At 40.5% G+C, this 13,809-nt stretch overlaps 1 pseudogene; it reads right to left on the bottom strand.

The window, feature by feature from the left end:
• Positions 1 to 12,611: 12,611 nt before the first annotated feature.
• On the bottom strand, positions 12,612 to 13,332 carry LOC103958492 (annotated as a pseudogene).
• Between the last annotated feature and the right edge of the window lie 477 nt (positions 13,333 to 13,809).

Raw genomic sequence — 13,809 nt, 5'->3', positions numbered from 1 at the left:
AAATTTATCTAAAGCAAAAACTACAGCTAGAAGTTCTTTTTCCGTCGTGGAGTAGTTCAATTGGGCATCATTGAGAGTCTGAGAGGCATAGTATATGACATGCGGCCGCTTGTCTCTTCTTTGTCCTAGAACAGCTCCTAATGCATAGTCGGATGCATCGCACATGAGCTCGAACGGAAGGCTCCAATCTGGAGGTACAATAATGGGGGCCGAGACTAGCTTCTCCTTGAGTTGGTTAAATGCCGAATTACACTCTCCATCAAACTTGAATGGCACATCTTTTTGAAGCAATCGGCAAAGAGGGTTGGACATCTTGGAGAAGTCCTTGATAAAACGCCTATAGAACCCTGCATGGCCAAGAAACGAACGTACCTCTCTAACCGAAGTAGGAGAGGGTAAGTGACGTACAAGGTCTATTTTTGATTTATCTACTTCAATTCCTTTTTCTGAAACAATATGTCCTAAAACTATACCCTGTTTCACCATAAAGTGACATTTCTCCCAATTCAAGACAAGGTTAGTTTCAACACATCGTTTCAAAATTAAGGTCAGATTATCCAAGCAATTATCAAATGAACTCCCAAATACACTGAAATCATCCATGAAAACCTCAATGATCTTTTCAACAAAATCGGAAAATATACTTACCATACACCTTTGGAAAGTGGCCGGTGCGTTGCATAAGCCAAATGGCATGCGACGATAAGCAAATGTTCCAAAGGGACATGTGAATGTGGTCTTCTCTTGATCATCCGGGGCTATCACAATTTGGTTATATCCAGAGTATCCATCAAGAAAACAGTAAAAAGCATGACCGGCTAACCTTTCGAGCATCTGGTCGATGAATGGCAAAGGAAAGTGATCTTTCCTAGTCATGGCATTTAGCTTCCGGTAATCGATACATACTCGCCATCCAGTCTGAATGCGTGTAGGCACGAGCTCATTCTCATCATTCTTGATAACAGTTACTCCGGACTTCTTGGGAACGACTTGAACTGGAGAGATCCAATGGCTATCAGAGATAGGGTAGATCACTCCGCAATCCAAAAGTTTGATTATTTCCTTCTTCACCACTTCCATCATCGGAGGGTTGAGACGGCGTTAAGCCTCTCGGGTTGGTTTAGCCCCCTCCTCAAGAAGTATACGGTGCATGCATGTGGTAGGGCTTATTCCTTTAATGTCGGCCAAAGTCCACCCTATGGCCGTTTTGTGCTCTCGCAGCACCCTCTCAAGCTTCTCCTCCTCCATTGCCGTGAGACTTGATGAAATGATGACGGGCAATGTTTCGCCTTTTCCCAAAAACACATACTTCAAATGGTCCGGCAACGGCTTAAGTTCAAGCGATGGTGCCTGAACAACAGAAGGTAGCATCTTAGTGGAAACTGAATTTGAAAGTGAGAGTGGAACCTTACCATATTGTTGTGGCAATGACTCAAGGGCTGCCACAACCTCAATTATTTCTTCACTAGAACCCATTGCAAAGAATTCCTCCTCCTTGCCGTGGCCTTGCATTGGCCCAAATCCTTCATTTTTGCACTCTATGGCCTTAGTGATGGTTGTTTCCAGGGCGTCCTCATTCAATTCTTCAAGGTATACCTGCGCCAAAGAATCGATAACATCAATGGAAAAACAAGAATGGTCATCAACGGGATATCTCATAGTTTCAGAAATATTAAAATCAATCACTTCCCCATCGAATTCCATTGTCAAGGTGCCTTTGTATACATCAATCTTCGTTCGGGCCGTCTTCATGAATGGCCTACCAAGGAGAATCGGCAAAGATATAGAATGGGCTGAATCCTCCATGTCTAGGACGTAGAAATCAGCCGGAAAAATTAAATGGTTCACCTGCACAAGCACATCTTCCAAAACTCCTTTTGGATACGCGTTAGAACGATCGGCCAATTGTATAATTACACCATCTTGTTTTAATTCACCCAAATTCATAGATGCATAAATAGAATAAGGCATGACATTTATGGATGCACCTAAATCAAGCATGGCATGTTCAAAACGATTATGTCCAATCACACAAGGAATCGTGAAACTACCGGGGTCTTTGCACTTGGTAGGCAGTTTACGTTGCAACACAGCGGACACATTCTCGCTTACCTTCACTACCTCTTTGTTTGCCCTTCTTCTCCTTGTATTGCATAGGTCCTTGAGGAATTTAGCATACTTTGGAACCTGTTTGATTGCATCAAGAAGCGGTATGTTCACTTGCACCTTCCGGAACGTTTCAAGAATGTCCTTCTCGCTTTCTTCCTTTTTTTCTTGCATGAACCTGCGAGGAAAAGGTACATTGGGCAGATTAGGACGTGAAGTACATGAATTGGAACTTAAATTACCTGATTTGGCCGAGTTAGGGTGATCTGCCTCAGGTTGTGTCGTCTCTTCATCTACTTTCTGGGCAGATTTGGGATTGTTTGGCTCGGTCCCAACTTCTTTTCCACCCCTTAGGGTGATGGCCTTGGCGGATTCGAATCCTCCCTTTGGATTGACTGTGGTTGAGCTAGGAAGCTTTCCTTGCTCTCTAATCTGTCCAAGGAACTCAGAAATCTGCCCTATTTGTTTCTTCATATCCATCATCTCCTTCTCGTTATTTTCTATCCGGTTGTTTTGATTTTGCAACCCCTGCGAAATAGAGGTTAGTAATTGCATAGCTTGATTACTTTCCAAAGACGTACCTGAATGAGATGATGCCGAAGGTTGTTGGGATTGTTGGGGTGCATACGGCTTGGAATAAAAACCAGGGGGGTTTGGCCTAAATCCTCCTTGTTGGGCAGCTTGTTATGGCTCCCTCCATTTGAAGTTTGGATGGTCCCTCCATCCGGCATTGTAAGTGTTCGAGTATGGGTTGTTTTGATTTTGTCCTTGGAAACCAATTGCATTGGCAGATTCCCACCCACCATTCTCGATTAGTTGAGGGCACTTGTCGGATGGATGCCCTTGAATTGAGCACACGCCACAGACTTGGTGTTCTTGTGCTTTTGGACCAATCACAACCTGAGAAACAAGAGAAGTAAGATTAGCAAGTTGTGATTGAATTTCAGAAATAGCACTCACCTCATTTACACTTTGTTGCCGTGGGGCTTCCCTTTGGCCCACTCCTTCATATTGTTGAGCGTTGAGCGCTCGGTTGGCTATGAGAACCTTGGCATCCCTTGGTGTTTTGTCCACCAATGCTCCTCCCGCTGATGCATCAAGCATTTGACGTTCGATAGGAAGGAGGCCCTCATAGAAATATTGAAGGAGAAGTTCCTCCTTCATTTGATGTTGAGGACATGAAGCTACAAGGCCCTTGAAGCGCTCATAATAAGCCGGGAATGTCTCACCATGATTCTGTTGAATACCACTAATTTTCTTCCGTAGGAGAATCACTCTCGAAGTAGGGAAGAATTTCTCCAAGAAAGCACGCTTCATACTCTCCCACGAAGTCACAGTTCCCGGGGCTAGTTCGTAGAGCCAATCTTTGGCCTTGTCCATAAGTGAAAATGGAAAGGCCTTCATCTTCAATATACTCTCATCCACATTGACGGGGGTCATGCTCGAACAAACCACCTTGAACTCCTTCAAGTGTTTGTTGGGGTCTTCCATAGACAAGCCATGGAACTTCGGAATATGGTGTAACAAACTGGATTTGAGTTCAAATTCATCGGTCTTGCCTTGGGCAGCCGTGGGGTATTGGATACAAAGAGGCAATGCATTATCCAAACCCGAGGCCGAAAGCTCCTTGATGGTTCTATTATCTGCTGCCATGGCTTGTTCTTTTTCAAAAATCTGATCCGTGGGCTTTTCTTCTACACCTACTTCGTCTTCTTCAAGCCCAGGTTGTGGTGGAGGTTGTGGTGGCTCTTGTTGACTCCTCGTTCTCCTCAAAGTGCGTTCAAAATCACCGTCAAAGTCGGAGATGTTCTCTATAATAGGCCGAGAGCTACGAGTCATACACAGTACCTAAAAAAAAAAAAAAAAAAAAAAGGAAACAAACAAACTAAGAATCTGAAATAAGAATGCACGAAAAACAAAAAAAATATATATATATATATATATATAAAATAAAGACAAGGGATTAGCAAAGTTGCTAAATCCCCGGCAACGCCGCCAAAATTTGATGTGAGAATTACTTGACACTCAAATTAAACCCTCGTTTGACAATTGTAGTAGAATGGATAAGTGAGGGATCGTTCTAGACCGGGGATTAGGAGGGCTTGCTAAAACCTTCTAAATTGACTTAAAAACATAAAAACACAATATAAAACACTATTTAATGCTCGAAGAAAGCAAAACTAAAAATAAGAAAGATTAAGACTAAGACTTCAACGAAATAGGGGGGAATTGGATTTGGACGAATTTAAACTAAAATGAATACTTGGAAACAAAACAAATTGTAAATATGGATTTGACGGAAATGAATGGATGGGAAGCTAGCTAAGGGTTCTTTCTCTACACATGATATTTATGCATATGAATCAATTTCCAGTTATTCCTTCATTGAATTATGAACGACAATGCCCCAAATTAACCGTGACATCACTAGTTAACCCTCAGATTTTCCTTATATTATTGGATTGGATGGCATCATTCGACAACCCAAAACATTCTCAAAAGTTCCCTACATGTCATCATAATAGAGATACAATCGAAGATCATTAAGAATAATGAAAACCATAAGCATTGACAAAGCATTTGCAACTATGACATCATGTTACTCATGCTAAGAATTAAACTTAACGCGATCGTGACAAGCGACCTTCACTACTTTCAAGTATAAGTTAGTAACGATTATGTGAAACCTTCTTAAACTTTAGCCACATATTCATGCATGCTAATTAAGTGTCGACCCTCAATCAACAAACACAAATAAGTTAATCATCAAATAGTTAAGCCAATTGCATTCACGAATCAAGAGTTCATAACCGGAATTCATCAATTCATATCACATAAATAAACATGGTATTGAAATCACCCCTAGCCAAAAAGGGTTTAGTTCCTCATAACTTTGAAATCAAAGAAACGCGTAAACATTCCAACAACTCAAACTTGAATTGTATGAACGTTTAGGCACTCTTCTCTTCCATTCCTCATATTACAAAACAAAGAGAATTGAATTTAAACATTGAAATCAAAGAAACGCGTAAACATTCCAACAACTCAAACGTGAATTGTATGAACGTTTAGGCCATCTTCTCTTCGTCTTCGTTGTAGCACAAGGATTAAGGGATGTTGTTGGTGTATTGAATGGATTGGGGGATAATGGAAATGGAAGAAATGGAGGAGAAAGGAAAGGGAATGGTGCAGAAAATGGAGAGACTCACGGCTAGGGAGAAGATGGAAGTGTTTGTGGTGTGTTGTGTATGAAAATGAGATCATCCCTAAATGAATGAATGCAAGGGTATTTATAGGAGGAGTGGAGGTGTAAATGGCTGTTTGTTTAATGTGTTTGTGTGGAGGAATGATGAGAAAACAGCTAGGACACATGTGAAAATCTGGAAAGCAAAGGGAAGCAAAGGGAACCCACGGCATGGATGGATTTTGCATGTGTTTGCTGAAAATGGTGTGTGTATGCATGTGTTTGGGAAGCTTTCTTGCTCATTTTCTGGATGCAATGATGAAGAGTTTAATAATTAATGCATGTAGGTGGCTGAAATGATGAAGAATGAGTGGTGGAAATGAAAGGGAAAGCTAGAAAGACATGTGAAGATGCTGGAATTGTGAGTAGGCCACGACAATGTTTGTGGAATTGCATGTGAATGCTGTTTTGGTGCTGAAAATGGAATGGGAAAGCCACGGCATTGAGTTTGGAAATGAATGATTAAATGTGCATGGCTTGAATGATGAAGAATAAAGGGTGCATGAGTGAATGATTGAATGTGCATGTGGGTGAATGTGAAGGGAATGCATGTGAGGATGCTGGAAATGCAATGGAACTCACGGCACAAGGGTTCTTTGGTGATGAATGTGGTTGATTTAATGGAGGAACAAGTGCATGTGTTGAATTGGTGGTGCATGTGATTAAAGATGGAGAAGGTGGTGTAATGATGAAGTGGAATGGCTGAAAATGCAAGGGGGAGTGAAGGCCACGGCAAAGGGGGGGTGTGAGAAATGATGGCATGAAAGTGAAGGGATTAGTGGTGCATGTGCATGTGTTTTAGGTTGTTGTTGTGATAAGTGATAAATGAATGATATGTTAAGTGATAAATGAATGATATGTGGTGAGTGGTAAGTGAATGGAAGTGATAAGTGAATGGTTTGATAATTGATAAATGAATGATATGCTAAGTGATAAATGAATGATATGTTAAGTGATAAATGAATGATATGTTAAGTGATAAATGAATGGTTTGATAAGTGATAAATGAACTAGTTTAAAGGGCTAGGGTTTAAGTACATAGAATGGGCCTAAAATAGGTTGGTTTGCATGGCATAATGTGTTTGATTGGGCTAGAGGTTTTCCATGGCTCAAAGGATTTGTTTGATTGGGCTAGGCCCTTTGTTTGATGTCCCCAAAGAGCATACAAGGCTTCAATTTCGTCCATCCTCTTTGCACCATGATTAAGCTATCCAAACCATGCCCAAAAATGCTCCAAATGGCCACAAAATGCACTTTCTTGCTCCCTAGGCCCTTAGAACCTGAAAACACACAAAAGAAGCATAAAGGACTAAAATAACGAGAGAAACATAACGTAAATGCACGAGAACAAGCCATTTAAGTCGCATGAATATGCTCCTATCATTTGTTAAGGATTTTTCTGTGATTGCTTTACCACTGACGAGATTAACGAGGAAAGACGTTAAATTTAAGTGGGATGATAAGTGTGAGCAGAGTTTTCAGCAGTTGAAGTATTGTCTCACTCATGCACCTATTTTGGCGCTCCCGGACGATAGTGGTGATTTCGAGGATTATAATGATGCTTCTTTGAATGGTCTGGGATGTATGTTGATGCAGCATGGTAGGGTAATTGCTTATGCTTCACGACAATTGAAACCTCATGAGTTGAATTAACTTACACATGATTTGGAGTTAGCCGCCATTATTTTTGTGTTGAAGTTGTGGAGACATAACCTTTATGGAGAGAAATGTAAGATCTTTACAGATCATAAGAGTCTTCAGTATCTTTTTACGCAGAGGGATCTCAATCTTCGTCAGCGGAGGTGGATGAAGCTGCTTAGTGATTACGATTGCACGATTGATTATCACCCTGGTCGTGCAAATTTAGTGGCTGATGCACTTAGCAGGAAGTCTCAGGGTTGTATCAATGTGTTGTACACTAGTCGCATTCCTCTTCTGGCAAGCTTAAGATCCACGGGAGTGAGGTTAGAGGCAGAAGATCAAGAGGTGGCTTTACTTGCTAATTTTCAAGTTAGGCCAATTTAGTTGATCGAGTGCTTGAAGCTCAAGTAGCTGATGAGGAAATTCAAGGAATAATCCAAACTCGAGATCAAGGGAGGAGGAAAGACCTCAGAGTTCGTGATTCGGATGGCATGCTGATGCAGGAGGGTACGATGTTTGTGCCTAATAATTTGGATTTAAAGAAAGCAATTCTCGATGAAGCACATATCTCGGCTTATGCTATACATCCAGGAGCTACTAAAATGTATCATACCATTCGACCATTTTATTATTGGCTGGGTATGAAGAAGGAGATAGCTGAGTATGTGAGTAGGTGTGTTGTTTGTCAGCAAGTTAAGGCGGAAAGGAAGAAGCCGTTTGGGTTGTTGCAACCGCTTCCTATTCCAGAGTGGAAATGGGAAAACATTACTATGGATTTTGTGTACAAGCTTTCGTGTACACATAATGGTTTTAACGGCATTTTGGTGATTGTTGATCGGCTTACTAAGTCAGCACATTTCGTTCCAGTGAGGGAGAAGTATTCTTTGGGCCGATTAGCTGAGTTGTTAATCTCGAAGATCGTGAAGTAACATAGTGTCCCTGTGAGTATTGTCTCGGATCGTGACCCATGGTTTACATCTAAATTTTGGGTAGCTTTTCAGGAAGCTTTGGGTACGAGACTACTTTATAGTACGGCGTATCATCCTCAGATGGACGGACAGTCATTGAGAACCATTCAGACGTTAGAGGATATGTTGCGATCTTCGGTGTTACAGTTTGGTGATGCTTGGCACAAGCGGTTGGATTTAATGGAATTTGCCTGCAACAACAGCTTTCATTCGAGTATCGACATGGCACCATTTGAAGCGTTGTATGGTAGATCTTGCCGCACACCCTTGTCTTGGTCAGAGGTCGGAGAAAGAGTTTTGGTGGGCCTGAAGATTGTTGAAGAGACTACTCAAAATGTTCAGGTAATTAAGCCTAACCTGAAGGCGGCCCAGGATCGGCAAAAGAGTTTAGCAGATCGGCATGCTACTAACAAAGTGTATGAGGCTGGCGACTGGGTATTTCTGAAGCTTTCACTGTGGAGAGGCGTTTTACGGTTTGGAAAGAAAGGTAAGCTGAGTCCCAGGTATATCGGACCGTACATGGTCACTAAGCAAGTTGGTGAGGTAGCTTACAGGTTGGAGTTGCCTCCTGAACTAGCTAAAGTACATAACGTTTTTCACGTGTCCATGCTTCGACATTATGTGGCAGATCCGTCTCATGTGATACCACCTCAACCCTTGGAAATCAAGCTGGATTTGACTTATGATGAGGTACCAGTGACGATTCTAGATTGGAAAGAAAAGGTTCTAAGGAACAAGACAGTGAATTTGGTGAAAGTTTTGTGGAGGAATCATTCTGTGGAGGAAGCTACTTGGGAAACTAAAGATCGAATGAAAGATTTATATCCACGGTTGTTCTTTGATCGCTAGGGGTTTGTTTGTGTGGTTGTTTTGAATTTCGGGACGAAATTTTTTTAGGTGGGTAGGTTGTGATAGCCTGTCCCGGACTTTTCGTATTGTAGGAGTGAAACGATGGTTTTGGCCCTAATGGATAATTGTTGTTTGTGTGGTTGTTTTGGGTTTTTCGTTGGTTGCATCCCAGTCACACATCCATCATCATCATCACCCCTCTCCCCTATTCCCTCTGCCCTGTCCTGAGCTCTCTCTCTCCCTTTCCTATTCTTTTTGTACGGACGACACCTAAAACCATTGAAACCTTCACAGATCGAGGAAACTAATTACATATTTGTGCTCGTGAGGTCCTTAGGAGTTCAACCATACCCATTTCAGGTAAGGATACCTTCGTTTTCACATCAAACTCGGGATCCCCCGATTTGGTCACTGTTCATGCACACGTTAATTCTTGTGTTTTTGGGAATTTCAAGCTTGCAGGAAGCTTGGTGAGGTCCTTAGGAGGCTCGGGGTGGTTCGTTTGATGGTTTTGGACGTCGGGATCGTGAGTTACAAGTTTGGCTGGAGTTGGTGGTGTTTTCACAGCGAGATTCCATGGGTTTTAGTGCTTGAAAGTGGTATGGATTTGTTCCTCTTGTTGTAAGTTTCATTTTGGTACCAATTTTGTGAAATTTGGTTGTAAAACGAATAAGATACGAAGTTTTAAAAATTTCCCGGTTTTCCAGCGCCAGCGACGGCGCCGGAGTTTGGCCTGAGAAGATGACGGAATATTCCATCAGCTTGGACGGAATATTCCTAACGGCGTTAACGGCATCAGTTAGATTTAACGGAATATTCCTGACGGCGTTAACTGACGCCGTCAGTGTGCCAGGCACGTGCCTGTGCGTGGGAGGCGCGTGGCCGTGCCTTAGCCGGCACGTGGGGCCTGTGCAGCGTCAAAAAATTTTTCTAAAAATATGAGGGTGTTCCTGAGGTTGAGTAGATCATGTTGGTGTATTCATACACCCCATTTGAGCTTTGTATGAGAAGTTGTTTCGTAAGGTTGGTTATGTGCTTTAAAATTAACGTTTTTATAGTTGTTTCGCATATAGGTGAGACTTATCCCGAGGACGAGCGTGGTCACTCAAGGTAAGGGGGTTACGACCCTTCTACATACCAGTGAGTGGTCTTTTGGTTTTCCGTATATACCTATATACTTATGTTTTTCCCAAAAAGTGAAATGAAACGTTTATACGTTTATATGCCATGCATTATGGTTGCCATTTAATTATACATTATTCGTCGCATATGTATATATGTTTGGTGCTGCGGACGCACAGGTAAGTGCCAGGTGAGTTATGATTTATGTTTATGTTCAGTAGTGATTTGAGATGCATAGAGAGCTTATAACCTGCACCTCCGGTGTTAGTGCTCCCGCCCAAAGTTGGGCACAATCCTTCACGTGATGTTCACCTCACGCACCATACGCTCATCTTGGATCCAAGTTAGGTGCACAGTCCTGTCGTACAGACCACTTTAGGTGGTTCCGACTCGTAGGTGACCCGCGATTATTCGCCCAGCCTTCACGTGATCTTAGCACTCGAGCGTACTTATTATACACCCAGTCATGTCATACAGACCACTTTAGGTGGTTCCGACTAGTGTGCAGGTATAGTTAGTGAGATGGAGACTTGAGCTTTATATTCAACCGTACATGTCACGTTAGGTGACTCCGGTTGACAGATTACATTGCATTGTTTTGGCGTTACCTGAGTAAGTGCATTTTATTTCGAGACATTTGGCATGGCATATTTCTGAGCATGACTTATATATATATATATATATATATATATATATATTCTATTTTCTGGAAAGTATACAGGTTTTACAGCGAGGGGTTAGAACTTTGTTTATGAAATGGTTTTTGAAAAGCTTTGTTTTTGTCCACTCACGCTTTCTATTTTGTGCCCCTCCAGGTTCTAGTTGGCTAGCACTTGTGGTGGCTCCCTAGAGGATTTTCCCGGCATTCTGACAGATTATCACCAGTGTAGGAGCACCTTTGGGTGTGTTTATATAGTGCTGTTTCTCCCGGACTGCATTAGATCTTCGTGCTCTGAACTTTGTTTTCACACTTACGCTTGCACATGTATGTTCTTATTTTGTGCATAGCTGGTTTTTATTTATTCGTACTTTTATTATTATTTATTATCTTCCGCACTGTGCATATGGTTACGTCACTTCCACGTGACGGCCAACATGCCCCAATCTCGGTCAGGGTGTGTCATACAAAATAAATAAATTTAAATCTACTTAATAAATAAATAAATAAATATAGACACACACACACCATTGAACTTGATGGGACACGAATTCTATGAAACTAATTTAAATGATCCAACCATCAAACTTGTTTATATATGCTTTGAGATTGCATGAGCAAAAAATCGTAAAAAACAAACTTTCAGAGATCAAGTAATGGGACAAAACTTTTCGATGGTTATCAATGAAAAATCACTATTTAACGATTATTTTAACTTTGATTTTGATGATTTTTTACAGCTACACTCATTGACCCTATATGAATACAATGAATGAACTCGATCTTCAATTTAAAATATTTACACTAGTGGATACCACAAAATCTTATGTTATACTTAATGAATGTATAAATAAACTCTAACTGTTAGTGAATCTATCGTTTTGATGGGATACGAATTGTACAAAACTAATTTCAATGATCCAACCGTCAAACATGTTTGTATATGCTTCGAGATTGCATACGCCAAAAATTGCAAAAAACAAACATTTAGAGATCAAGTAACAGGACAAAACTTTTCGAAGGTTATCACCAAAAAATCACGATTTAACGGTTATTTTAACTCCAATTTTGATGATTTTTTACAGCTACGCTCCTTGACCCTATATGAATACAATGAATGAACTTGATCTTCAATTTAAAATATTTACACTAGTGGATTTAATGAAACTATAAATAAACTTTTAAGTGCTAGTGAATCTATCATTTTGATGGAATACGCATTTTGCGAAACTAATTTCAACAATCCAACCGTCAAAATTGTTTGTATATGCTTCAAGATCGCATACACCAAAAATTGCAAAGAAAAAAAAAGATTCAGAGATCAAGTAACGGGACAAAACGTTTCGACGGTTATCAACTAAAAATCACGATTTAACGGTTATTTTAACTCCGATTTTGATAATTTTTTACAGCTACACTCCTTGACCCTATATGAATACAATGAATCACTTCGATCTTGAATTTAATATATTCACACTAGTGGAAACCACAAAATCGTATGTCATGATGATCAATGAAAATTGAGGATTTTGTAAAAGGAATAACATGCAAGCTTTGAGTTCCATTGGTAAGGTTTAAACACAAAATTTTGTAAAAGGATTTTGTATTAAATTCGTCATTCACCAAATTCGAATTTAGAACTTCTTACTTACAAAAGAAGATAAACACCACTAGACTGTAGTATTAAGTGACAATTTTTTTTAGTGTGCTATATAAACGAACTTTTGTCATAGATACTAGGCTAATAGGGCTCTTTAACCCTTGAGTTATAGTTATGCTCAATTTAAGATCACTCTTTCCACCATTATTCATCAAGTCGTAGCATCATATGAAAAATTAAAATGAAAAAATAACAAATACGCGCGATATCCATATAAATCATACAACATAAAATGCGCAAAATACTGTATTTGCATATAAAGCCCTCAAATTTTCATTACACTAAAAACTACTGCGTACATAAAACCTTTTTAGTACTTTTTAGCCTATTCCATGTCTCACGAGATCAAGGGAGTAACTAATTTCAAGGGCAGAACACAACCTTGTAGTTAGTCCCACTGGGCAAGTAAAAGTACTTGTTGGATCATCCTTTGGATAATTATAAGCATCCTTACACCGATTTTTAAAAAATTTGGATAAATTTGTAGGTCCACACCTCCCAGAATTGCAACAATACAGGTCCGTTTAAAACACAGTACAAGGGTTGTGACACCCACCAAGAGCCCTCATCTCATTTGGGCATTGTGTGTTAATATCCTGAGCACATTTGATCCCCTTTATGCACCCATTTGACGTGGGACTGAATTCCATTGGAACATTGAAACCATCTACCAGTGAAATGTCGAAAAAGTCCATGTTACCGAATTGGTTTAGGGCATACTCGGCTAGGGTGTTTTGGGGTGAGCCATAGGCTTTGCATTGGAGGAGTCCTCCACGGTCACTGGTTTGGCATTTTCCACGACCTGAGTTGTTGAAGGTGTAGTTTGTTCGGGCCCAAATTCATGCTATTGTTGTTCCCGGGTTCACGTTTAGGGTCCAGGTTTCTCCACGGTTGAGTTGCCTGCCACCACCAGGTATTGCGGCTGCCCAGAAGATATAGGGGCAGTTGTTGCGAACGTCGAACCTTGCTGCATGGGACAGGGTAAAGTGGAAAGGGATGAGAAGGAGGAGGAAGAAAGTAATGGGGATGTGCTGGATGAAACTCATTTTTTGGGTTTGATTTTCTATTGTGGGGTTTGGTTTTCTATAGTAAGGTTTGATGTTGGGATTGTAAGGGGTTTATAAAGAGGTCTTGCCTTTTAGGGTTTGGGGTTGTTTCTAGGGTAGGTGTGATTACGTGTTTTTGATATTTGGTAGGGGTAAAAAAGAAGAGATGAATCCTTATCATGTGGTTTTACACGTTTGAGATGTTTTTGGCTTGAACTTGAAGATTGAAAACATATCCTCACTGAAAAAAGGCAAGCAGGCCACCTGGATTTTGCACCGAATAATTCATCCTTATCAGTATATCATGACCTTAGAAATTATGTCTTTGTATGATTTTGTTCATGCATAGCTTGCAACTGGTGAGTATACAATGTTCTTCATCCCACGAAAAAAATGTGATGAGACATATATTGTGTGCGTGTATATATATATATATATATTTATATTGTAGGGATGATCTATGATGCAACTTGAAAAAATAGATGATTCGAAATCGTTGAAGTTCTACGTCCATT

The sequence above is a fragment of a genome, unplaced genomic scaffold, assembly GCF_019419815.1.
Source record: "Pyrus x bretschneideri cultivar Hongxiangsu unplaced genomic scaffold, Pyrus_bretschneideri_v1 Contig3, whole genome shotgun sequence".
Lineage (NCBI taxonomy): Eukaryota > Viridiplantae > Streptophyta > Magnoliopsida > Rosales > Rosaceae > Pyrus > Pyrus x bretschneideri.
The sequence above is the reverse complement of the archived record's forward strand: the minus strand, read 5'-3'. Positions and strand labels throughout refer to the sequence as shown.